Source organism: Portunus trituberculatus, chromosome 49 (genome assembly GCF_017591435.1).
Source record: "Portunus trituberculatus isolate SZX2019 chromosome 49, ASM1759143v1, whole genome shotgun sequence".
Taxonomy (NCBI): Eukaryota; Metazoa; Arthropoda; class Malacostraca; order Decapoda; family Portunidae; genus Portunus; species Portunus trituberculatus.
Genome location: NC_059303.1, coordinates 11,000,360 through 11,027,859, shown reverse-complemented (window position 1 = coordinate 11,027,859; position 27,500 = coordinate 11,000,360). Strand labels below are relative to the sequence as shown.

The 27,500-nt window shown below is 41.0% G+C and overlaps 1 protein-coding gene and 1 long non-coding RNA gene across 4 annotated transcripts in view; one reads left to right on the top strand and one right to left on the bottom strand.

Annotated features, from left to right (window-relative positions):
• LOC123499348 overlaps positions 1–26,561 on the bottom strand; it is a 42,311-nt gene extending 15,750 nt beyond the window's left edge. The window contains exons 1-4 of the long non-coding RNA XR_006672956.1: positions 26,427–26,561; positions 24,512–24,603; positions 18,420–19,895; positions 1,505–1,601 (exon numbers count right to left, since the gene is read on the bottom strand). This is a non-coding gene — a long non-coding RNA (uncharacterized LOC123499348). The remainder of the gene's footprint in view (positions 1–1,504; positions 1,602–18,419; positions 19,896–24,511; positions 24,604–26,426) is intronic.
• Positions 12,882–27,500, top strand: part of LOC123499346 (homeotic protein ultrabithorax-like) — an 817,282-nt gene continuing 802,663 nt past the window's right edge. The window contains exon 1 of one of the 3 annotated variants that reach the window (XM_045247240.1): positions 12,882–13,246. The gene's annotated coding sequence lies outside the window, so the exon portion shown is untranslated. Of the gene's footprint in view, positions 13,247–27,235; positions 27,288–27,500 lie in introns of those variants that run through there. The other 2 variants (XM_045247247.1, XM_045247228.1) reach the window with 2 other exon arrangements.

Here is a 27,500-nt window from a genome sequence, read left to right as displayed (position 1 = left end):
ATTGGTTTTAATCTCCTTGCCCCAACGAAATGCATATTTTGAAGTTGAACTCGCCTCTCCCTTCTTGGTGTTCACTAACCTCCCTCTTCTCCTCCCTTCCCCTGATCACTCACCCCCGAAATCAAGAAAAACCTGTTTGGTTTTGCCTGGAACAAGTTAGCGATAAAGAAAAATATGGTTGTCATTATACGGCCTCTAATCCTGCACAGATGAGGGAGTTTGAGGGTCAGGTTCTGGGCCGCCCTTCTGCCCTCGCCTCACTTTCTTTGTATTTACATAATGTGGGCGGACTCATCGCACTGCTCCCGCCTTGAGATCCTCCAAAAGGTGATGAGCGTGGCCACACCTTTGGGTGAGAAAAACAATAAATAGGCTAAGTCTTGTAGTCGTTTCCTTAGTAATATTGCTGGATAAAAGGCCTTCTTCCCTGAGTATAGCTGACATAAAGATAGTTAACTTGCGATTACAAATTAGATGGTAGTCTTTGTAAATATCCCCCCAGCTAATAATTTTGTGGACATGCCACTGTCTATCAGAGGCGAATTATCCACACGAGAATCGCCCATCAAAAATTAGAAAAACTGCCTCAATATGCGGTACCCCAATATTATGCTGTAATTGCCGAAACTCTGGTGTGTCTCCGTCTCCAGCGTGAAGGTCAACCCCTCAGCATACCCAGACGCCCCGGGTTCAGCCGCGTCCCCGGGGCTGGCGGGGCGGGTTGGGTCCTGGTGATGGACGTCGGGGCTGGCAGGTGCTCGGTGGGCACGCAGGTAGTGGAGGGGCGGTGAGGGGGAGGAGGGACGAGGTGGCTGTGGGGATTAAGGGGGTGGGGCTTATATTGGAGGTGGTGTCGATGTGCGTCGTAATGCGGGCGGTGATGGTGGTGCTGATGGGAAGGGGGTGAGAAAGTCTAGGTAAAGAGTAATAATTGTGGTGGTAATATAGGACTCGGGAGGGGGAGAGTAATAAGGAGGGCCGTGTAAAGTCCTCGCTGCTCAGGATAAGAGGGTGAGGATCACGAGGCATATTTTACTCAGGTATTGATAAGGATCATCTCGGTGGTAAGTCCTGATGCCACCCCGTGTTCTCCACGGCGTGGACAAAATTCCCCCAGCTAGGAGGAACGACCCTTGGAAGCGTACTTGCAACTCCATGACGAACCTGCCCACGACGCCAAGGCAGCGAGACAGAACCCAGATAGTAAACAAGGTTGATTATTAACATATTCACCATGAGAAATTTCAAAATATTTTAGACTATAAGAGCATAGTACCGAAGAAGATGAGGAGGAGCGTGGAGACATCGCCCTTGTATCCTCGCTATAGCAACAGGCGACGCAGGTGAGGGCGGTCATGCGGACCAGGTAACACCAGCCTCGTAGTGGGAGGAGCAGAGGCGAGTCAGGTACTTGCGCCAGTCTAGTTCGGAACGACCGATGATGGATCTAGGACAGGGTGGTTTAGAGACAGAGGACTAATGACGTCACTGGACTCCCTCGTACCTGATTGGCTGCACCACTTCTTCAGGATCCAATCACTCGTGCGCGTCCCTGGGTCACGATATCTCCTCCTCCTTCGTTTCGGGAACTCTGGCTTGACCTGCAAAATTATCATGATCAGCGAAGGTGGTGGCAATAAAGCAAAGGAAGAAAAATACAATGTGAGATTAAGAGACAGACCGACATATATTCCCGAACCCCTGCCGAGTTAGAGCGTCAGGAATCAATAAGAGGCCAGACGCAAGAAGCTCTCCGACAACACCTTTTAAACAGTCCTATCGCTCCTCTGTTTCCACTGCTGCCGTTTCTATATGCCCACTTTAGAATCCCTGCCCATGAGGAGGTACAGTTGAGGCTGTCAGAGACACAACATGCCAGTCATTTGAAACAACCCCAAATAAAAGATCAGATGAGTTTTTGTTGCAGCAGACGACTCGCCAGATGACAGGTGAAGTCACTCTCATTTAAGATAGAAATTTTTTGACGGAGGATATTCATTATATTATGAAGAAAAAAAAAAAAAAATGGCAGAATCAAAGCTTATAAAATTTGGTGGGTAATTTGGCCTGACTGGTTTTCAAATGCGCAGATACAGTATGTAGTGGAAAAAATATTCTTGCTTATAAGTGACATTGCTCAAGGTGAAAGAATTCTTTTCTCTGAATATTAAAAATGACAGTTGAATGAAATTACACTTCAAAAAATGATAAACGATATGTATTTCCGGCAGGAAGTCATACAAAGTAAAAGAAGAATATATATATATATATATATATATATATATATATATATATATATATATATATATATATATATATATATATATATATATATATATATATATATATATATATATATATATATATATATATATATATATATATATATATATATATATATATATATATATATATATATATATATATATATATATATATATATATATATATATATAAACTGAGAAGAACATCTACGTATTTTATAAATTTACTTTCAAACCTGCATAGAAAAGAAATCATGCTTATGAAAGTGTAAACTAAACTTTTAGTTTTGTCATTACAATATTAATGTAACATATTTATTCAGCAAAATGAAGCTGATGAAGAAAGGCTTTAGTAAATCAGCACTAAAAATATGAGAAAGAAAGAACAAAACAACAACACAAAATCCTAAACGTGATGGGTTTGTCTTCACGTATTCTTCAAAGCAAAGAGTCGCGCAAGAGAAAGTGAAAATATAGTTTTGCTCCCAAATTTCATTAACTCTGCCGACGTGCTCATTGAGAGTTTTAATACTGCAACACGTGCGTGGAAGCACTTCGCAATATACCTTTTTCCCGGCCTGCTAAATATTAAACACTTGACAGACCGTTCACCACTTTCAGAACATTAATTGAGTCCGGAATATCACTTATCCACGAGTTATTATTTTCATGAACGGATATTAATGTTTCAGTCGCTCGCTTGACACACAGTTTGCAATAGTTTACTTTTATATCAAGCATACCAGAGCAAGTACAGAGGAGGTTGCTATTAGTGATATGAATTTTTTTAATGTAGGTAATAAATGAAATGAGGACATCGCTTATTCGCCGTGATGATAAAATTATGGGTGATTATACGTTGTAACAGCGGATGATTATACGGCTATCAGTATATTAACGCTATTAATGTTGTTATTAGTGATGTTGTTGTTGTTGTTGTTGTTGTTGTTGTTGTTGTTGTTGTTGTTGTTGTTGTTGTTGTTGTTGTTGTTGTTATTACTGTTATTGTTGTTTTCTTCTTCTTCTTCTTCTTCTTCTTCTTCTTCTTCTTCTTGTCGTTGTTTTTATTGTTATTACTGTTGTTATTGTTATTGTTGTTGTTGTTGATATCATAGTTGTCATTATCATTGTTATCATTACTATTATTATTATTGTTATTACTATTGTTATCATCATCGTTATTATTATTATTGTTATTATTATTATTATTATTATTATTATTATTATTATTGTTGTTGTTGTTGTTGTTGTTGTTGTTGTTGTTGTTGTTGTTGTTGTTGTTGTTGTTGTTGTTGTTGTTGTTGTTGTTGTTGTTGTTGTTGTTGTTGTTATTATTATTATTATTATTATTATTATTATTATTATTATTATTATTATTATTATTATTATTATTATTATTATTATTATTATTATTATTATTATTATTATTATTATTATTATTTATCTATTTTATCATTATTATTATTATCATTATCATTATTATTATTATGATCATTAATATTTTTGTTACTACTAGTACTACTACTACTACCAGTACTACTATTACTACGTACTCTTATTATTAGTGATGATGGTAATAGTACCATTGATAAAGATAATAATAATAACAATATTGATAATGATAATGACAATAATAATAATAATAATAATAATAATAATAATAATAATAATAATAATAATAATAATAATAATAATAATAATAATAATAATAATAATAATAATAATGATAATGATAATAATAACAACAACAACAACAACAACAACAACAACAATAATAATAATAATGATAATAATGATAAAAAATGATAATAACAATATGTTTCCGTACAAATTTTGTCCATTTTTTTTTTTAACTACGGAAACGATACTTGTAAAAACTTAGATCAGTATGAAAAAAAAAGACATGAAAAATGATTAGAAAAAAAAAAGAAAAAAGAAACATACACAATCAGATCTCCATTTTTTTCTTTAATATGAAATTCCCCTGGGGGAATCTTACCACTTCTGCTTCTCACAGCCATGTATTCTAAATGTCTATCATATGAAAAATAATTATAATGATCATAGTTAAGACAACAACAACAACAACAACAACAACAACAGCTGCTGCTGCTAATACTGCTCCTATTACTACTAGCAATACCAGTAATAATAATAATAATAATAATAATAATAATAATAATAATAATAATAATAATAATAATAATATGATAATAGTAATAATTACTGTGATGGTAGTTATCATATTTCTACTATTTTTTTGTAATAATTAATATAAATGATATTATCATTATGTCCATCACTATCATAATTTTTAGAGCTGCACCACCACCACCACCACCGCCACGACCACCACCACCACTATCACCACTATCATCACCTTCATTGGTATCCCTGTCACAACCACTGTCACCACAACACTATTCCCTTAAGATGAAGGAAAATATAAATACAATGTGAAACGTTTTCATTAAAATCAATATCCAACATAATGAATAAAGATTCCGAAATATTAGCGGTCAGGTGTTTGTGAGTGCCAAGTTATTTAAAGAAGTCTGCTGAAAAGTTACGACGACTCAAAGCTATTAATGATGACGGTGTGAGATGGGAGTGACTACTTTAATCGGAAAATAATGGTGGCTCTTGTAACCCTTGGAATAATGGTGACTCTGAGAGGTGATGGTGGCCCCTATGGTGCTTACCCCGAGAGATAACGGTGACCCGCTGAAATAATTGGTGTCCCCGTGAAGTAATGGTGACGCAGAGGGAGATGACGATGACGCCGAGACGGAATTATTACCTTTAACATTAGGGACTGAGGGGCGGGAGCGGTAGTGACGAGGTAAAGAATGAGTTTAATAAGTAGCGCAAAATCAAAGTAATATGCAGGTGTTAGGATGAGAATTCAGATGCCGTTGCCAGTGCATTAATGGGTGTTTGCAATTATTATCATGTCGTTCTGTTTCTCATCAAAATACTTACGCTGACAGTGATGGAATGAAAGCCTGTATCATTGTTGGAGGAATGACGCTATAATGTCGATATTACACATAATGATGATTACCTGCTCCGAGGCTTTATTACCTTATCATGCAAATTATGTTAATAGTCGCTTAACATGACAGGGGAGGAGGCAGAGAGGCAGGCAGGGGCGCCATGGGCATACTCCTCCCCCGTCTGTTTCCAACTTGCTTCATTATTGCCGAAAAGAACCTCCTCGCGTGGAAAAAAAAAAAATCAGGGGTGAAGGAACGAGTTCTTGATATTTCCTCCTCAGCCGACTTCACAGAAAACGTAGCGGTAAGAATGTGAATGGTGATTGGTCGTTCCGCTGTCACCAAGGCCGATCATTGGCGGGCCTTTTGCCTTGCTTAGTGTCACCAAGTATTGCTATTGGCCCATTCAAATTTAAACAAGGCGTTTGTTTACTGTCAATATTGTATTTGATTGGCTCGTTTCGAGGGACGGAGAAGCGGTCATTGGCTGCAGCGGCGGCTACAGGTGATGACTTTACACAAATGCAATTATCTCGATTATTATCAGGCCTTTGTGGGCAAAGAACACACCTCATTGGCTGAAATCCTGAGGAGAAAACAGCTAGTGGCCAATCAGAGAAGAGGTCGAGACACTATCTCAAAACCTGATGTGGCTTCATCGATCACACCCGATTTATTGCCTTAATTAACTTGCTTTAACTTTTTCGGTCGTAGATTAAGACTGAAGAAAAATTATGGCTCTGGACGGAGAATTGCTGGTGGCTTCGTACTGGCAATTTACTTCCATTCAAGGAAGGCGCGTATGGCAGCGTGATAGAGGATCTGGTTACACATAATGGCCTGGAATTTTTGTTCTATACATTTACTTAAGAATCTAGGGGTACTTTTTTCATATAGCGATTTTTCCACGGAGAATCTTTTTTTTTTCTTTTATATTCCATAATAGTGTGTGTGTGTGTGTGTACGTTATATATATATATATATATATATATATATATATATATATATATATATATATATATATATATATATATATATATATATATATATATATATAACACACACACACACACACACACACACACACACACACACACACACACACACACACACACACACACACACACACACACACACACATACATACACACACACACACACACATACACACACACACACACACACACACACACACACACACACACACACACACACACACACACACACACACACACACACACACACACACACACACACACACACACACACACACACACACACACCACTTATAGGCGCAGTACCAGGTTTTCCACTTTATGTATTATACACAAATCGACAAAATATTTTTTCAGGACTTTTATCAGCCTCACATACGGACTCACACAGGCACAAAAGCTCTCAATTATGGAGATGACGAAGCGCTATCCTTTGTGCTGGAGGAAGTCTGCGTTCTTTTTGGATCCAAGTGACTGGGCCATTCAGAACACAATTTGTTTATATAATCACCCGGGCGGGATATAAGGTGCCATCGTTTCAATTGGCCTGGCCCTTTGTACACCTGGGAAGTGGGCCGTTGTGGGTTTAAACCTTGGCTCTCACGCAAGTGGATGAATAGCTGCTCCTTCTTCACCGTAATGCTTTCTATATGCAGTAAACAAACCCTTATGTCATTGTGGGTAATGCCTTGTATAGAGAAGTAGAAAAGAGGCGTTCCCGGCGTGTTTTGGTGTTTATCCCTCCGAACTGTAATTCCTTTGAGTCTCTCGTGCGCGAGTCCAATCGAAAAATTGTAATTGTATATTTTTTCGGATGAACATTTTCATATATTGGTAGTTTTCTTCAACGTAATAGAGGAAAAAAAAGGAAGATAAGTATTTCAAAATAAAATTTTTAGCAAGATGAGGCGCAGTTCTTGCCTTGATACATTAAAGTAACAGTTTTAGGTATTATTATCCTGCAGAGTGTCATGCGACACACCACAATGAACAGAAGAAACATGCAGGGAAGCGTCCGCACACTCACACACACGCACACACAAACACACACACACACACACACACACACACACACACACACACACACACACACACACACACACACACACACACACACACACACACACACACACACACACACACAAGTATATCTTATGCAACAACAAATACAATATTATAAGGTTTTTCTTGACAACACTTCGTGTTGCCACATTAGTAACCATTCTCTTTGATCATAATTACTCATATAAATGTTACATGAGACAACAGTGAACGTAAGTTGTGTAGTCTTTAGAAGTACCAAATGCTGATAAAGAGTTAAGTATCACGCTATAAGCGTGGGTACTGAAGTATCATATTCTTTCGAGATCACATTACTTGGTTAGTTGCTTAATTGTAAGTAATGTGATCATACTTTATGTGTGTTTTCCTTGAGAGTATATGAATGAACCATCACCTAGTTCATGCAGCTTTTACGTAATTTACAGTGGATAAGCAGTGTTATTCATCTTCATACTACCCTATGAAACGTAATTGATGGTTGTATATCTAATTATTATTTCGTAATCTGAAATGTTGATAACATAGCATCCAGGAAAATGATAAATGAGTCAGTGAATCATGTGAACCATAAACCTAATTTCGGGAATAAGTCACCCCATTATGATACACTAAGTGAGATATGCTCTCGTAAAACACCTAGCGTCGACTCCCACTTTTTCATGAGGAGATGTTTCCCATTAATAACACGTTCCTCCGAGATAAGCAACAGTACTTCCACTGCTTTGACTGCGTGAAGTGTAAGTGTGCACGAAGGTCAGTGTGAGTGCACATGGACTCTAAGATTGTGAATTAGAATTCCCTTTAACGAGGAATATAAACTGTGACCTCGACTGCCCCACGTAACCTCCATCACCTCATCGCACTGTATCGGAAACGGCAACACAAACTCACATATTTCCTCACTAACACCACTTTCTTCTTAAGCTCAGAGTCACTACCTCTTAGGCCTAGATAGTGCGGATTCGGATATCGGCAAGTGGGGCTTTACATTAGTCCGGATGCTATGGATTTCGGATATTGTAAATTCGTGGTATTAGTGGTGGCGGACGTGCATCAATACGGCTATGGGTGATTTGGCTAACGGTAAGTGCACCTACTGAATGTTGCCCGCGGGAATAATGGTGGATTATTTTCTGGTTTGTGGACGGGAATGTTAGTGGTCAAAATCAGCATTTTTTAATATATATGTGTTCCAGGTGTGTAGTGATGGCAGCATCCGGAGCGGTCTTGTCTGTTTGTTACGGGCATGGCTCTATTTGTTGTCATTAAAGAGAAGATTATTGCCACTTGTTTCGAAAAAGAAAAAAAAAAAACCATCTGAAACATGCGGCCATTGAAAAAATGAACAATAGAAACTATATGTATATATATATATATATATATATATATATATATATATATATATATATATATATATATATATATATATATATATATATATATATATCACACACACACACACACACACACACACACACACACACACACACACACACACACACACACACACACACACACACACACACACACACACACACACACACACAGAGAGAGAGAGAGAGAGAGAGAGAGAGAGAGAGAGAGAGAGAGAGAGAGAGAGAGAGAGAGAGAGAGAGAGAGAGAGAGAGAGAGAGAGTATGCGTAGAATGTGAAGCTAAATGTATATTAGGTTTAGTTTTCTATTTTCAGAGCTGAACATGTGTGGAAAATTATATAAAAATGAATATCTAACGGCTTTAAGTGATTGTTTATCTTCCACATGGGCTGATATATATATATATATATATATATATATATATATATATATATATATATATATATATATATATATATATATATATATATATATATATATATATATATATATATATATATATATATATATATATATATATATATATATATATATATATATATATATATATATATGTGTGTGTGTGTGTGTGTGTGTGTGTGTGTGTGTGTGTGTGTGTGTGTGTGTGTGTGTGTGTGTGTGTGTGTGTGTGTGTGTGTGTGTGTGTGTGTGTGTGTGTGTGTGTGTGTGTGTGTGTGTGTGTGTGTGTGTGTGTGTGTGTGTGTGTGTGTGTGTGTGTGTGTGTGTGTGTGTGTGTGTGTGTGTGTGTGTGTGTGTGTGCGTGCGTGTGTATGTGTGTGTGTGTGTGTGTGTGTGTGTGTGTGTGTGTGTGTGTGTGTGTGTATACCAGTCTGTCTGCGTGTGTTTGTCTTTCAATGTCTAATTCTTAATCTACTATTGGGAGCATGATTATGATATATAGGATGTTCTGAAATAATATGAAATTTTCAGAGGAAAGGTTGGAAGTTAAAACTTATTTGGTGTAGAGTATCCGAAAAAATGGCTTAAGCAATTGCTGAACCACTTCCAATCAAGAAAAATGTAAACTTTTTGCAAAAAAAAAAATCTGTGTACGCTGGAAGCCCGTGTTATGGAGGAGAAAAAAATCTTCGAAACTGAGCATATGGAGAGAGACGAGCGCTTCCTGGGGCGGCCTGTGAGTGGGAATGAGCGTGGGAGCGGCAGAGCGGCCAGAATTCAATATTGAATCTCGGGGATGGGCCATAGCGGGAGCAGCGGCCGCCACCAGCGCCGCGAGGAGGCCGCTCGGTCCAGATTAACATGTAGATCAGTTTTTACCTTGACCGAATGAAGGGACAGTATGGAAAGAGGACTATCCTGACGGAAAAGGAGAAGAGTGTTGTTGTGGGAAAATGCAGGACATGAGAGGAACCTGGGAGGTTGGGCATGGAGTGGGGCGGGGCGCGCTAGTTGGCCGCCGGTCATCGAAATTTTGTGCGCTTTCAGTCATGATTCCGGATAGGAGGGTTAAAACAGCGTATATGCATACACATGCATGTAAATATATTATAGGCAGTGTCCCATGGATTAAAATGCTTTAAATCAAGGCAGTTTCATCTGAGTAATTTTTTTTGTAAAACTAAATAAGAATAATCATAAAAAAAATAATAACTGAAAAAATACCATTTCACTCGATAGGAAGAGTATGTAATTCACAACAGTAAAAGAGAGCCAGTGTTATGACTTGTTTCTTGCAGTAGAAAGTGGTGATGATTGTTTGGGGGTTAAGGGTTTTAAAAAGAGAGAGAGAGAGAGAGAGAGAGAGAGAGAGAGAGAGAGAGAGAGAGAGAGAGAGAGAGAGACAGGAGCGGGCTTTGAGCGCCTGGAGGAAGGCAGCGATGACCACCTGCTTCCTCGTCATATTCAGATTTTTTTTCCTTTTTTTAGCGTGTGAGGCCCACCTATTGTAGTCGTCCATAAATCAGTACCATCTTATTTGATGTTATTAGAGATTATATATATATATATATATATATATATATATATATATATATATATATATATATATATATATATATATATATATATATATATATATATATATATATATATATATATATATATATATATATATATATATATATATAAATGGTTGATGGAAATAGCTTCATCTTTTATTCCTTTATTTCTATTTATATCTATTTATTTTTCTGCCTCAGAAGTTCTAGTAGAAGCACTGTACTGTTCTGACACATCAAGGCCGCGTAGAAAAAAAAAAATAATGAAAACAACAGGGAAGTACGAAAGGGCGCTCATGATGTGATGATGATACTCGTGATGCTGAAGGTAACGATGGTGATGATCAAGATGACTTTGGCGGTGATGGTGGCGATGATGGGAGAGGATGGCGATGGGAAGAGCGAGAGGAAAAGAAAGAAGAGGAAGGAGGAGGAGGAGGAGGAGGAGGAGGAGGAGGAAAAACAGAGGTACGAAAGATAATAAGAGAAGGAAGAACATTGAGAAGACGGCGGATGAGGAAGAGGAAGAGAATGAGAGGAGGAGGGAAAGGAGGAGGAGGAAGAGAGTAGGAGGAAAAGGATGAAGAGGAGGAGGAGGAGGAGGAGGAGGAGGAGGAGGAGAAGGAAGAGGAGGAGGAGGAAGATGAGCAGGTGAAGGAGAATGAAGGGGAGGAAAAGGAGGAAGAGGAGAAGGAGGAAGAAGAAAAACTATTATTAGCAGTAGTAATACTTGTACTACGATTATTAGACAATAATAATGACTCGTTGATATTACTGTTACAACGAGTACTAGGAATATTATTGTTGTTTTTGTTATTGTTGTTGTTGTTATTAATATTTTTGCTGTTGTTCTTGTTTTTGGTACTGGTGTTTCTGGTGGTACTTTCCTCTTATACTCGCAGAAACAACGAAAGCAAAAAGTTGAGCACCATCAATAATAGCAACACTTAGAGCACTAGTAATTCCTGTGCAGCAACAGCACCAACAGTATGACAACATACTACTGCAACTACTATTACTATTACTACTACTACTACAACTACTCTTACTACTACTACTACTTTTATTACTATTACCACTACTACTACTACTACTACTACTACTACTACTACTACTACTACCACTACTACTACTACTACTACTACTACCACTACTACTACTACTACTACTACTACTACTACTACTACTACTACTACTACTACTACTACTACTACTACTACTACTACTACTACCACTACTACTACTACTACTACTACTACTACTACTACTACTGCTATTGTTACTACTACAACTATTACTACCAACACTACTAGCCGTGGTATTAACACCAGCAGCAGCAGAGGCAGTAGCAACACAATTCATAAAAAAAAAAAAGATAAGGAATAAATTCATTACGCGAGTTCCATTTTAGTATCATCTTCACACTATATAATAATTTGCGTATGCTTACAAACATGATACTCTCTCTCTCTCTCTCTCTCTCTCTCTGGCATGAGTGAGTTTTTATTTTGGTCTGCTCTTCGCACGTTTCTCTGTGCTGCTGGCTGCGCGAGGACGGCCGACCGGCCGCCTCCCTCACCTTCACAAACAAAAGTGAGAGTGGGAGTAGCCGAACGTGAATATATGCATCACTGAAATAATAACTTTTAGTAATGGCGCAGCACTCTTCTCATTGAATTTTAAGAATGAACATGAAAACATTTCGAAAAATATTGGTAAGAAACACGACGATAACTGCAGCGGCTCCCTTATGTGCAATAACCCAAGTAAGTTGTGGCCGACAATTATCACCAATACCTTTTGTGTTATTTCACTATAATCAAACTGAGTCATAAGTGGCTGGTATTATTGTAATCACCATTAGGCCGTCTTCATAGCTACTTTTAATTCACCTAAGCGGCCGGACGTCTTTCTTGATGCTCGCCGCCGCCTCGCACTCCGCCTCAGACACCAGCTCTGCACCGCTTTAGGTCTCACACCGATGTTTTCTAGACAGGTAGACCAAAATTGTATCGAACTCGCAGACCGATCCTGAATACGATCAGAATTATTCAGGCAATTATACGAGCACGGGGCTTACACTACGCCTCGAAATACGTCCCTGGCCTCGCACAATGACTGGCTGAGGTAATATTTGAGGCTTTATTTTATCGTATTTTGCGAGAGTTCAGCTCCATTTAGTCCTTCGAGATGTTTTCTAAACATGTTTCTAATGGGTTATGGGATTTTATTAAGCTACTGAATGTAATAGAACATTATCTAGCAATGTGCGGGAGAGAAGTGAAGGCGCCTGTATTCGTCCTAACCGTATTGGAAGCAGAGCATCCCTCTCATGACCGGCGGTGTTCTCCTAGCTGCCGGGAGGAGGCGGCGGCAACCAAGCGAGCTCCTCGGCTAGCCTTAGCTCCGCCCCTTCTGCCTGGTCGGCGGTGCTGCCCTCTGATAGCCACGCACGCTACCAGCGCAAGAGCCCGCCCGCCACCCACCTCGTCCGTCCCTCGGGTGGAAAATCGGGCGCTGGGAGGGCAATAAAATTCTTGCAGGGTTACTTCTGTGTTGGTCTTGCATACACTCTACCCTCCTTTATTTGCGGAACGTAAGTACACGGGTTTCTGATCCCTTTTTGGTACTTGTTTCATCCCAACATACTGCCAGCTAGTTTTAGGAGTGAATTGAAAATCTTTTTGTGAGTGTTCTTTATAGTTATACATATGTAAAAAAATAAGCTGTCGTAGCCGTGGTCGGGCATGCTCCTGCGCACTCGAGTGTTAAGCCCAAGGTGTAAGGCCTAGGTGACATTTAGTTTTTTTAATGTGACAGCGGTTTAGGCACGACGAGCCTGTATTTTCGACCCAAGACACTGTGTTGACGTCAAGCAAGTCGGGAAATTGGTCGCGGGAATGTGCAGCATCTGTGCAAAATGCCTACCAGCACGCACTCCCAATTGTTGAAATTTTGTCGTTCATGAGGAATGGGAGGCTCGGGGGGCGTGCGATGGGCGTGTGGGGGAGGGGTGGTGGCGGTGTGTGGTGAGGGGGAGGGTCACAATTGGTTCGGTAATCAGCATGTGAACTTTGGAGACAAGGAGCAAATGAGGAAGAGGAGGAGTAGGAGGAGTCAGTGTCCCATGAGATAGCCCCGTGTGGCAGGTGGACCGCCAGGGGCATGAAAGCGAGAGAAGGAGGCATACAGCCCCGGGAGACAGGGGAGAGGAGCCACATGAGGGGGAGAGAAAAAAAGTGCCGAGAGGAGGAGGCTAGTAGGGTGGAGGTGGAGGAGGGTGAGGGAAGCGGGAGAGTGTATGAGCGTAACGTGCCCCAACATGTTCATGGCCACATTGGGACAAACTCTGGATTAACATTCCGGCGGCAGGCTGGTCAAACCTACGACTTCGGATAACCAGAGAATAAATTGATGAATATTTAAAGGCGGCGCAGTGGTAGAGGAAACACATGAAATGAATTTACAATTTATCTATCCCCGCGGTATCGCACATTTGCCTGGGCCGTAAGCGCTGTGTTCCCGCTGCAGAGCTATGTTAGTGGACTTCGCAAGTTAGGGCATGTTCCGCCCGGCCAACAACTCTCGTACACCTTTATCAATGTCCTTATGTTGCAGGGATGGCTCCTCTTGCCATCCCTCTCCTTCTTACTTCTATATATCTTCTCTCTCTTTATCCTCGTACGCCATTTCCTGCTCCGGCCCTCGCTGCTTTCTATTTATTTATCCGAACTTTGCGAAAATTAATGAGTGAGCGTAAACATGCGTCACAGGGGAGCCAGAAGCCGGACCTCAAATATTCGGGTGCATGAGCCTCGTCTTAGCTTCCAGTCGGACTCAGCCGGCCAGAGGAGGCTGGACAGCAATAACAGTGCAATTAAATTTTATCACCGTTTTAATTATTCGTATTTCATATTAATGGAGACTGCAATTATCCTTTTGGAAACTCGGAGAAAAAATTCGTATACATCGTTTTTGCAAAGGCGAGCGCATGGATTTTTTCTTTATTATTTCCCTCCTCCACCAGTGTGTCGGGCACGGCGGCGGCGGCGATGATGGTGGCGCATGTTTTGGCTCCAAGGTCGCTGTCACATGCCTACCTCCCCCCCCTCTGCTACAATGTACATAGTATACACATGATTACTCACACACATACACATGCACGCACACACACACACACACACACACACACACACACACACACACACACACACACACACACACACACACACACACACGCCAACCTCCGCCTCACCATAGAATCTCAGTCTCACCTATTGATAGATAGCCTTCCATACACATGCACACACACACACACACACACACACACACACACACACACACACACACACACACACACACACACACACACACACACACACACACACACACACACACACACACACACACACAATCCCTTCCGTCACACAAAGCACCCATCACTCCTCCCGTCAATAGAATCTTAGTGTTCACTTCTCACTTCCACCGTTACATACACTAGGCAAATCATGGGTAAACACACACACACACACACACACACACACACACACACACACACACACACACACACACACACACACACACACACACACACACACACACACACACACACACACACACACACACACACACACACACACACACACACACACACACACACACACACACACACACACACACACACACACACACAAACATAAACACACTCGCTCGCGCGCGCGCAAAGGTTAAGCTAGGGATGAATTACACACACACACACACACACACACACACACACACACACACACACACACACAGTCCAGCTTGTATAATTATACACAAGTGAAGTCTGTATTCTTAAGGCGAAACGACAGGATCTCGGGTCAGGTAACGCGCAAAAAGCAGACCCCACAAGCGCGAAAAACTAATTGTTAAGGCGAGTACGAATGACCCTTACGGGCGGTGATGTCTGCCGCGGCGCTCCTCCCACGGCGCCCCAAATTAGCTCGTCCGCCTTCATAATCTTAAAGGCTGTAATTCTGAGCGTAATTGGAGTGGATTGTAGTTAGCTAATTCTGAATCTGAGAAAGACCATGAACGACACGTTTTCTCAATTATTACCGTGGCTTTTATTGACTTTCATTGCTAAATAATTCAGTACCAGCACCGATGAGGCAGTTTCTTGATGCCATTTCTGTACATGCTCACATAGACAGACATCTTTTATTGTTGAGTGCCCGGCGAGATTCTGTCGGCCGGCACGAGCTCTTCTGCTTAACTTTTTTTTTTTTTAGAATGTGGAGTGTTGGGTGGAGGGGAGGGGAGCTAGCAGGAGGGAGGTCTGCACGTCAAGGGTTTACAGCATAATCCGAAGACCAGCAGCCTCACTCTTTCCTTCCTTTCTTAACCTCCCTTCCGCAGCCATAGTGTTGTGACATGTGCTGTGGAGGAGTCTCAAGTCTGCCTTCATGTTATGCTTCCGAGGCTTATCATGCTCAGAACAACAAAAACGCACTTCACCTCAGGGGAGAAAAACTGATGAAAAAAAAGAAAAATAATGCCCAATACAAGTTTTTGAAAGAAAGGCGTAACTAAGATGTATTTAAGAGACATCGACTAAGGTATCATTGGAAATATTAGTATAGATATCAATGACATCTCACAAAACTTTCTATCTACTGGAGAAACCCTCACATGAGATTTTCTACAGACATGAAAAGAGGAAAAAATACTGCGGGAAAATAAGCACAGAAGAAATAGTTTTGAGTTGTTATATGTATTCATAGCTACTCATTTAACAATATATAAAGGGTAAATTCAAAAAATCTGAGAGTCTAAATCAGGCATCAGTTCATTAGAGATATCTATGGCTCTTGATATATATATATATATATATATATATATATATATATATATATATATATATATATATATATATATATATATATATATATATTAGGGTCCATAGATGTGTGTGTGTGTGTGTGTGTGTGTGTGTGTGTGTGTGTGTGTGTGTGTGTGTGTGTGTGTGTGTGTGTCTGTCTGTCTGTGTGTGTGCGCGTGTGTGCATGCCTCCGTGCGTGTTTGCCTTCCTGTCTCCCTCCATGTGTGCGTGCGAGCGAGCGTGTGTGTGCGTGCGAGTGTGTGTGTGTGTGTGTGTGTGTGTGTGTGTGTGTGTGTGTGTGTGTGTGTGTGTGGGTTTGTGTGTCTGTTTGTAAGCACGCGGTTGAGTGATCGTTTTACAGCGTGTTTTTCAAACATAAATACTTTTAAGTTTTGAAAAACACACAAGGAAGGTGAGGATGTAGCATGAACACCTATCACGCCTTGGCAGTCAGCATTGCCACAATTTCACAGCAAAAAGAAACAGTGCAGCGAGGAGGCACCTGATGGCATGAAAAAAACGATGATGAAATAAAGAGAAATACATATGTAACTTGATCTTTCCTATCCTCCTTAGTTAGCGCCAAATGGGGAGCGCACCGACCTCTCTCCTACACAATCTTTGCATGCTCGCGTAAGTCATTGGCACAACAGATACACTCACACGTGCTTGGCTTTGCGCTTCTGTGGTACCCAGGAACCTCACGGAACAGTGCTCGAGTATAAAAGGAAACTCGCCGTGTGGACTGAACGTGACTCCCCGCCATATTTTGCAAGGATTCATCCGTTGTGGAAGTCGCTATTAATCCCGGAACCTTTTTGATGCATTACAGTGTTATTAAAATGATTAGAGACTACTTGGAAAACGCAATATTTCACTAAGGCTTCGCGTGTCGGACAGTCGTGAGCGGTAGCCTGAGTCGCATACCGCGGGAAGTTCGACGAACATGGTATATATGACTCTAAAAAAAGTGCATAGAAGGCTATATTTATATATCTTTTTCCTCGTCCGTCTTGCTCTCCCTCTCGCTTTCTCTCCCTAAGCTTCTATGTAAGGATTATCTCTTCTAAATTGTTTATGAGTATAATGTCTCTCTTAGACGTGAACCAGGTTTCTTTGCTCTTTGCACCACTAGTCTGTGTCTGAGCGGATGTGATAAGGTTGCCCAATAATGTCTCAAGGTGACATTTTTTGTTGACACATGTGGTACGAGTTATCACTAGAATCACTATTTTTAAGCAAAATTCTCTGATATTGAGGCTGTCGCCCTTAGTCTTCTCAATTATACAATATTCCTCATATCGTGTCACACGTCACATACATCATAATATTATACTTTGGTGTTACGTTTTTTTTCCTTGCACTTGTGTACCGTGTTTTCTTTCATGTGGCCACGATGATTGATGGAAGTCTTATTTATTACTCGGCTTCCTTCCGTGAGGTGAGCTCGTGTTCTTTGGAGGCGTGCAAAAACACACGATAAGGGTGAGCGACACTCGAGCAACACCCCGCGGCCATTGTCACTGGCCGGCCGGCCACGTAATTACACTCGTGTTGCTCGTCATCCATCGCACGAAACACCTTCACCAAGACAAAATTATCCTGAGCAAATATATCCATGTCCAGGTAGGTGTTAGAAATGATGCCTTGCGACCGTTCAATATAGCGTGTCCGAGGACGACTTGAGGGAGGGAGAGGACAGGATTGTGACGTCACTCGTAGGTACGTACGTACATCGTCCCTTCGCGGCGCTACTACTATCACCTTGCCCCGGGCACTTCCCTACCTGCCGTGCGCCACACCCTGGATTTATCCAAACAACTTCACTTCACAACACACTCGTATATATTTTTTACGCTCTCGTTATCACGGTGGAGGCGAGACGGAGGCGGCGTTCGGCACTCACCTGTCACACAGAGGGCGAGTCGCTCCTGCTGGACGTTGGACGGAGGGGTCTTGGACGGTGTATCGAGGTGGGAGTGCGTTGTCAGGATCTTCGGTGTGGCCTCCTCTCACCCTGTCCGCCCCGGAGAGACGCCACAGGGCGAGCGGAATGGAGGGGAGAACTGTGGCGTCCCCCAGCCGCCGCGGGGTAAGCGTCCACTAGAACATGGCGGGAGGTGGTGGTGGCGGCGGCCAGCGGCGGCAGCAGCGACGGCGGTGGCGGCCGGGTGGGGTGGGGTATTGAGGCGAGGCTCTGTGGTGGCGGTGGTCGTGGTGGTCAGGACGGCCTCTGGTTTACCCTTCTCTCTCTATCCCTCCCTCTCGGTCCCTCCTCTCGCTCTTACAGACCTCTGTTTCGTGGGGCAGGGAGGGAGGGGGGAGGGCAAGCTCATGGTAGCCGTTTATACTATTTTTATTGGAATTTCTCCTGTTTTGGGTGTAGTAATGCCGGCAGGGTGTTTGTGTTTACTGCTAACATGGCTACCCAGCGGCCGATCAGTTATGTGAATGTCCGGTGTAAAAATGTGTTAACTCTGTCCGGTTATCGCTCTCTTCTGAAAGTGGGGCAGGAATGGGCCTATGGAAATAATGACTGTATTACCGAGGAGGCGGCCCGACGCGGCTGCCACGCGGTCCCCAAATTGCTTAATAATCAAGCCTGCTGGACTTTTTTTTTTTTCATTCGATAAAAACCTGTAATTATGAAACATGAATGGAAAGCAAACACGAATGGCGGCCAGTAATGCTTGATGACATAATGGATGTGATTATAATTACACCAAAACGGCCTCTGTCCCTGAGAAAAAAAAGATATGTATAAAGAAAACTTCCCGTAATCGACACATTAGGCCATAAACATACTGAAGGAAAAAACTGCTGTGATACTAGGCGGCGGGAAAATAATAATAACAAGTGTGTGTTCCCGGTGGAGGCGTTTTGAGGTCTCCATCTCGGTCGCTTGTTCCCGCCGTCTAATAACTGGCCAGTGACAAAACGGGCGCAGCACACACTCTATTTTTACGCTCGCTTATCTTTAGCCCTTGAAGTGTCATAATCGTGTGTTCCTCTTAATGTTTTGTTTTATGGGGGTGTTTGTGTCGTAAGCCTGATATACATAGTGATAGCAAAATTGCACGGGGGAGTCGGGAAAATTCACTTCCTTTTTTTTCTATTTTTTTCTGGACGATGGGGGAGATGTTAGAATTTTTGACGCTTTTTTAAGGGGTGTGCGTTTTGGTAGGTGCGTTTTTTTTTTTTTTTTTAAGCCTGGTGTGCCGGAGCGCCGAACGGGTTGAGGGGGTGGTAGGGGGTTGCTGCATTAATGGCCACACAGAATGAAATGATTTCCTTATTTTCCTTCCTATACGATGAGTTTTCTTAGCGTCCAGCCGCCGTATCGCTGCCCAGCCTCCTCTCCTGCTCTTGTTGGTGGTTTTATCTATGGGAGAATAATACAGTTAAAAAAGATATCCTCAATTTTTTTTCGTATTGTTAAAATGTAAGCAAGCAAAATAGAGTAAGTGTTGCAAAACATAGATTTAAAGTTTCATATGTAAAGGGGAGTCATATCAACATAGGAAAAAAAAACAACCTACATTTTGTTTCTTTACAACTAGATATCGATAATCACTGAATTTGTATGAATTTTTTAGTTTTTGAAAATTAGTTGTTACATTCCAGCATCACCTACCCTAAAATAAATGTGTGTGTGTGTGTGTGTGTGTGTGTGTGTGTGTGTGTGTGTGTGTGTGTGTGTGTGTGTGTGTGTGTGTGTGTGTGTGTGTGTGTAGTAGCTCATTTGATGCTCTCCTTCCATGGCTTCACAGTTCATGTATGCCTCACCTTACACTCTCACACCTTACTTAATCTCACAAATCATACACACATCCTCCGCTTGTTTTCTTCCCCCTCACCCTCACTTCTTTCTTGTTATCTCCAGAATACACCTTAAAATTTGTAGCGCCTCTCGCACCCTAACACCAATCTCCAGCGCCTACCTCCACATCCTCATGTACTACACGTCACTCACCTTCTGCACCTTCATCTTGTTCTCATTCTACACACCCACATCTCATCACACCCTCTCTTCTCTCACACATGCTATCCACACTGACCTTTCCCACTTGTGACGACCCATCTCACCTTCCCTGTCTTTTCCTTCCTATCAAACCAGTATTTAAAATTAGGCTCACTTTTTATGCAAAGGAAACCAATTAAACGTGGTGTGAAAAAGAAAATGTAAGTATATGATCAGGTAATAATGTTTTAATGATCTGAGAATGAAAAGAAAACATTGTCTTCATGATTTCCTGGAAAGTTAATTGATGACTGGAACGAGTTGGATTATTATAAGGAAAAACATAAGTGGATGGAAAAAAATATCTCGATGTATTATAGAAAGAAAAAGAAAAGAAAAGACAGAGGTAAGGCAAAATGCAGCGAGACTTTACAAAACGAGCCACAAGGAAGTCTCAGTTTGTGGTGTCTTCTGGTTTCCACCTGGCGTAAAACACGGAAGAGAGGAAAAGAGAAAGAGAATGAAAAAAAAAAGTGCAAGAGAAAAAAAAAGATAGAAAAAATCGCCACTATCACCGGCAGCTATGGTACCTCAGCCCCTCATCTTCTCCGGTGAGCGGCGGGCGAAACTGAGCCTTAAGACAGGGATCAGTGTGAGGACGGCCCGCGGAGCCACCCTCGACCGACGGAGTTGCTGGCTTCATCACCGCCTCTTCCTCCCGACGGCTACGACCTGCCGATGACCCATAATGAGAAACGAAACCATACTTGTGAGGGAGGATTTACGTAGATAAGCACCAGGGCTTGAACTTGCCTTGACGTGTTGTTGGCGATACGCTGCTCTTATCGATAATTAGTCCTGGCTAACACGCGCAGGTAATCACGGAGCAGGCTGGGGCGCCTCTCCCTGGCCGGATAAGGATCCCAGCCCCGAACAGAGACGCTGATAACAGGTATTAAGGTCAAGAGACGTTCACAGGTATTAGCACACTGTATCCTGTCTCAACTTTCATTCTTTACTACGTTTTCCCTTAAACATTTAGACGCGATTTGAGGCTGGGACTTATGTGAAGTTGATCACCACTTCTTAATAAGCGTGACACATTTTTCTTACTGTAAATTGGGACGAAAGTGAGTAGCCAGAAAGGTCTAACAATCCTGCCTTAAGAAGTCTGAGGTTTTACACAAGCACTGGAGAAAGAAAGGAGAGTGACGTTGTCTTATGAAAGAAAATGAGTAAAAGGAACTTAACTTTCTTCTTGGTCGGTACTGTTGTAGTGGACGTGTGGAGAGAGAGAAAAAAAATGCAGTTTATAGAAATGCATAAAAGAAAAGTTTTAGTCTTATTCCCTCGAAATATTTTTCAATATGTGTTCGGTTACAAAGGACTGAATGTGTTATAAATAGAAAGTGAAAATAAGTGTAAATTCGAGAGAACACACAAATAAACTAGAAAACTGAAAAAAAACCATCTATCTAGTACGATCTTATCTGGACAAGGACAAGACAGGTAAATACTGAAAAAAAAAAGAATATATAGTGCTGTGTATATGCTGCGATAATGTAGTGCTGCAGGTGTGATGCAAAGGTGTAATGATCGACGTGCACCGTATATGTATAATGACACATCGGTGATAATAGATACTCTGGTGCACCTGCGATTGCCAATAGTGACGTGGAACCAAGAGAGACAAGTGTTATGTTTCCTGAACGTGACGGGGGCGAGAGCGGGGAGTGTGGACAAGGGGGCGGAGTAACGGGTGTGGTTGAAATGGTGGGGGTTAGGATGGTGGAGGTGTTTGATGCTGGTGTGGTGGTGAACAGATAGTTGTTGTTCTTGTTATAGTTGTTGTTTTTATTTATTTTTTTTAATAAGGTGAATTTGTTCTATTTTGTTCTCGTTTTGATATTTTTTTTTCTTTGGTGATTTTATCGTTTTATTTTTCTATTTTTATTTTGATAATCGTGGTTTACTTCTTATTTTTGTTGTTATTTTGATGGTTTGAATGACTGTTTTCCATATTCGCGTTTTGGCAACTGTTGAATATTTGTTACTTTAATTTTGTTTTGATAGTTCCGTTGACTATTTTCGTTTTTTTGCTGTCGTTGTGGTAAATTTCTAGTTTTTGCTCTTGTTTTGATAATTGTGGTGACCATGTTCTTAGTCTTATTTTGGTGATCGTGGTGAATTTGTTGTTTTTGTTCGTGTGAGAGTTGTGGTGAATTTCTGCTCTCATTTTTTTTCTTTTATTGTGACAAATTCGTTGTTATGTCGAGTGATTAATTAGTGGCGTGTGATGCTAATGTGATGAGTTTATTTACACGTGTTTTTGTTGTGGTGACTATTTTGCGTTACCAGTGCGGGATGGTGGTGATTTTGCTGCTTTTGCTTTTGTTGTGATTACTTAACGGTGTTTGATATTGATGTGGTGACAAATTTGTTTTCTATCTTGTTGTGGTGATTGTTTTTGTGTTGGTGTATCGAGTTGCGAGTTGCTGTAGCGGAAGTGAATAAATCTACAATACACCGCAGTGGTTCTAGCGTAGCAGTGGAATTGTTATTGTATTTGTCTATTGGTGGACGGAAGTGGTGAAGTTGTATGGATGGGATCGTAGTGGAGAGATGTGGTAGTGAGGTGTGGTGATGGTGGAAGTGTTAGATGTTGCGGCGAACTTATATGAATGAGACCGTAGTGGTGAGATGTGGTGGTGAGGTGTGGTGATGGTTGAGATGTTAGATATAGCGGTGAAATCATATAAGTGAGACCGTATAGAGTGAAAGAAGTACGAAGATTGAGAAATAATGAATAAGGTGGTGTTAAATGCTTGCTACTTAATATCTTGACTTGGTGCTCATCTTTGTTTCTTTGAGTGTGGTGGATAAGAGCTTCTTGTTTGCCTTTTTTTAAGCAAGGGGGGAAGCTGGCCAAGGGCAACAAAAATGTAAAAAAAAGGGCCCACTTGGACAAACGGTCAGCTGATGCATTAAAATTATCAAACGTTCGCCAGGTTTCTCCTGGTATCCATATATCGATCAAGCAGCGAGGGAGGATAGACAGCTAGTGGGGATATGTAGTGGCTGCTTTACTCTCAAACCGAGGCTAGCTAATGCTTTGGATAGCTGGTAATTATTTCAACTAATGTTAAGACGCTGGAACTTAATTGTGTAATGCTTTCTGTATAAGAATGATCGTAGAGTCTTTTAGTCGTAGACATAAAGTGGTGAAGGTTTTATTGTGTACCGCATGTAACAGAGAAAGTACTATAGATGATGTTAGAAGTGTATTGGTGAAAACGTCGTTGTGTAAGCAGTAGTCAAGTCCAGATAAATGATGAGATTATGGTGCCTAAACATAAAGAGTGGGAGAGATAAAGATCACTGTGTATTTACAATTGGAAATGGCTTCTGTGTACCCTAAAAAAAATGTGTTTCCATTATTCAGGGTAGTTCATCTGATTTGAATCTGATAGAAAATATACATAGAGTCTTATTTCGGCAATACACACAGTATTCATGTTTACATATATTGGCAATATATCAGGAAGCGCAGCAATAGAAGAGAAAGCACATAGGATAGCACAGTACATATTGTATAAAAAAAGGGAAAGTGATTTTGTGTCCCTTTTACTTTTCAATTAAGCAACCTGATACCCCGGAATATTGTAAATGGAGGGAGGGAATATTTAATGGAGCTTCCCTTACAAATCTGATTTTTTTCTATCAAATGTGGAGTCGAAACAAAGAATAGAAAAGAACAATAAAATAAAAGCAAATAAAATATAAAAGAGGTTTCGAAAATATAGCTTTCACTTGAGCTAGAAAAATGTGGAGAATTAAGGTGAGGATCTGAAAAACGTTTTAGAGTAACATTACAGTGAATTGAGGCGAGATTTCAGGAGCTTTACTTGAGGCAAATGACCTGAAATGAAGAGTGAAGTTTACGAGGATATTTTCTTTTTTCAACTCCTTTTTTGGCACAAGAGGCATACTACCCGGCGAATTAAAAGCATAGAAGAAAATACCAAAGGGACTTCTACCTTATGACAGCTGGGCGGAATGACGTAATCCCGCTGTAGATTGGCAATTACGCTGGATTTAGGCAGAATATTCGGAGGCCTCTCTACACCACCTGCAAATGAAACCCCATATAAGGCTCTTGTTGTATTTGTTGACTTTGCTGTCTACATTCACCTCACAATAGACACGATGCTAAAACTTGATAAAATCACACTCTGGTATTTTTACGGTGCTTCCATCTACGTCATATGTGTGTGCCCTTTTTCTTGTTTCTTCTTGCAGGTGTTACACATTCATATACTCTTCAGGTTTAATAAAGTTTTTAGTTATTATTTAAGTTTTGTGATATTATTATTTAAGTTTTGTGATATTATTCTTATGCTGGAGTGTGTGAAGACGGAAGGGTGAGGAAGGGGGGCAAAAGGAGAAGGTGGGTGGAGATGGTGAAGGTAGTGGTGAGAAAACAGGAATAAAAAAAATGAGGAAGAGGAAAAAAAGTGAAAATAATAAGAAACTTAAATTGCATTTTTTTGCTAATATGTATATTTTTTGAGGATCTTCCACGTGCCACTTCACTTTCTATATATCTTTTCACCAATGTAAGTAATATATAGCTTATCCTCGTGTTTTTACCTTGGTCTTGTTCTTTGTCCAGTTACGTCTCCGTTACCGCCCACTTTTATTTCATTAAGAGTACCAACACATCTTCCTCGGTCATAGGTAGTACTCATTCCTCAACCTGTTTGTTTGCCTACACAAAAACCTTGTTTAGTGAGGTTGCGCACTAAATGTTACCTCAGACTATCAGACAAAATCCAGTAGATTTAAAGCAGTTGAAAAGCTATCATACAAATGAAAAATATACGAGGTGCATGTATCAAGGAATGGCGGGTTGAAGCATGAGTAGTGTGAACATAGCGGGCAGATGTAGCCCGGAGGCCGCGGCGGTCTCACCTGAGAAAGTTGCGACTCGTATACTGGCCCACCTCTGCTGCCGAGGCCGGTGAATCACTGAGAACAAGAATTATGTCCTTGTTGCTTAAGAATTCAGAGCTGTTGAGGCCAGTGAGAAAGAAGGTCGAGTTAGTGCTTTCATAACGTTGCTGGTGGAAGGATCAGCGGCTACCACACTCCGCTACGCAAGATTATACCTTTTAGGGCTTAGAGAAAAAGATAATTTTATAGAACACAAAATGTGACTACAATTTTGATAATGAAAGAGTTGGATAATTCTTGTCGCTTCCTTTCTGCCAGATTCTTTGGATGTTGTGAATTTTAGTGAGAATGAAGAGCTATCGTGTTGAAGTGATTTTAATTTAACCCCTTAAAAACATCATGGCCTGTTTTATATTTTCTGGGTATAAACGTTATATAAGAGAAATATATATCAATATATTTTTTTCTGAAGGGGTATCGAAACATAGCAGGGGTTGATAGTGAAAGCGACTGTAACCATGGCATGAATTTTTCTTAGTTTTGGTTAATAATTCGGCAATAAATGAGGAAACATATATGTTGAGAAAGAAAGTTGCATGCGTGACTGGTGAATAAGGAAAGTGTTATGTGGATTATGGTTTAGATAAAGAGGACAGTTACAGAGTGAATAGTGCAACAAGATAGTGAGTGATACACCAGTACTGAGTGAGCTACATTATTTGGGCTGTAAAGGCAATGCATGTGTTAAAAGAGACGTAGTGCTGATGATATTTACAAAGCACGTGTATCGACTGCTTGAGATTACTTTGTTCTGTGTGTGTGTGTGTGTGTGTGTGTGTGTGTGTGTGTGTGTGTGTGTGTGTGTTTATGTATGTGGTGCTAACGAATATATAGCATCACATGAAGATCAATAAAGTTATTCGTCTACCTCTACCTTTTCAAATATACCTTTCAATCAATCTAAGATAATCTATCGTAACCTAACCTATCGCAACTCACCCCAAGTGATAGTGCAACGGCTGATCTTCGTGTGAACCAAGCTACGATGGTCGTGTGTGAGGGCCTTGGCGTTTTGCGGTGTTTAGATGGTGTAGGTAACGCGGCGTTCTTGATCGGTGGCGTGGGCGAGGTGTGGTGACAGGTTGTGTGGGAGTGTGGGTATGCGAGTGCAGGGATAATGGATCAGAATGTATAATTAACTATTGAATATCTCATCAATCACACCCCTATAATAAACCATCATTAGTTTATGAACACATCATATAGCATTGTGAAATATTAACCACAAGATTTATTTGATTGCACGTCCACCCACCCTCCCACCCAAAGAGAGAGAGAGAGAGAGAGAGAGAGAGAGAGAGAGAGAGAGAGAGAGAGAGAGAGAGAGATATGGCAACACTTCCCATATCTTGGTTTCCGCATGGGGACAGGTGCGCATTGTACGATGATATGTGATTCCACACCTCTCGCCTTCCCTCCCCGCACCCAGCCCGCCCCTCCAAAGCACTGCGGCAGGTGACACAATGAAGCCTGATAGAACTGGCTTAATCTGCGCACTAATTGTTCAAAGACGACGTGAAGTAGTCCAACAGTAGCGATGATGGATACACTGCACAGAACTAACTCAATCAGCATGCTGCAAGTAGTCCGTTTCTCTGATCAATATTCTTACAGTTCCATTTTGAAACACTGTTTTGGATAATGGTATGATGTGAATATAAAGTAACAATTGTGTTATAAGTCCCGGTAGTCGTAAACAATATGAGGGCCGAAGGAGTATGGCATGCCAAAGGTAGTTTGACGTCATTAGTCTGTTTGTTAGTGGACACCGGCAGGACGTCTTCTCTCCTCTAACCTACGGTATTTCAATTCTTTCCCTTTTCTGAGTAACATTTGTATTGTGTGCCTATGTAACACTTGTTCCTTGCAGCTCACTAACTGTGTGTTGAAAGGAGTGACGTCCTAGAGTGGTGGGTAAGAGAGCGAATGAGTGATGAATCATTAAACATTGTCATGTGTGGGTCTTAAAGGTATGGCCGCACGCCGCATCTCTCCCTCAAAGCTGCCCCGTGC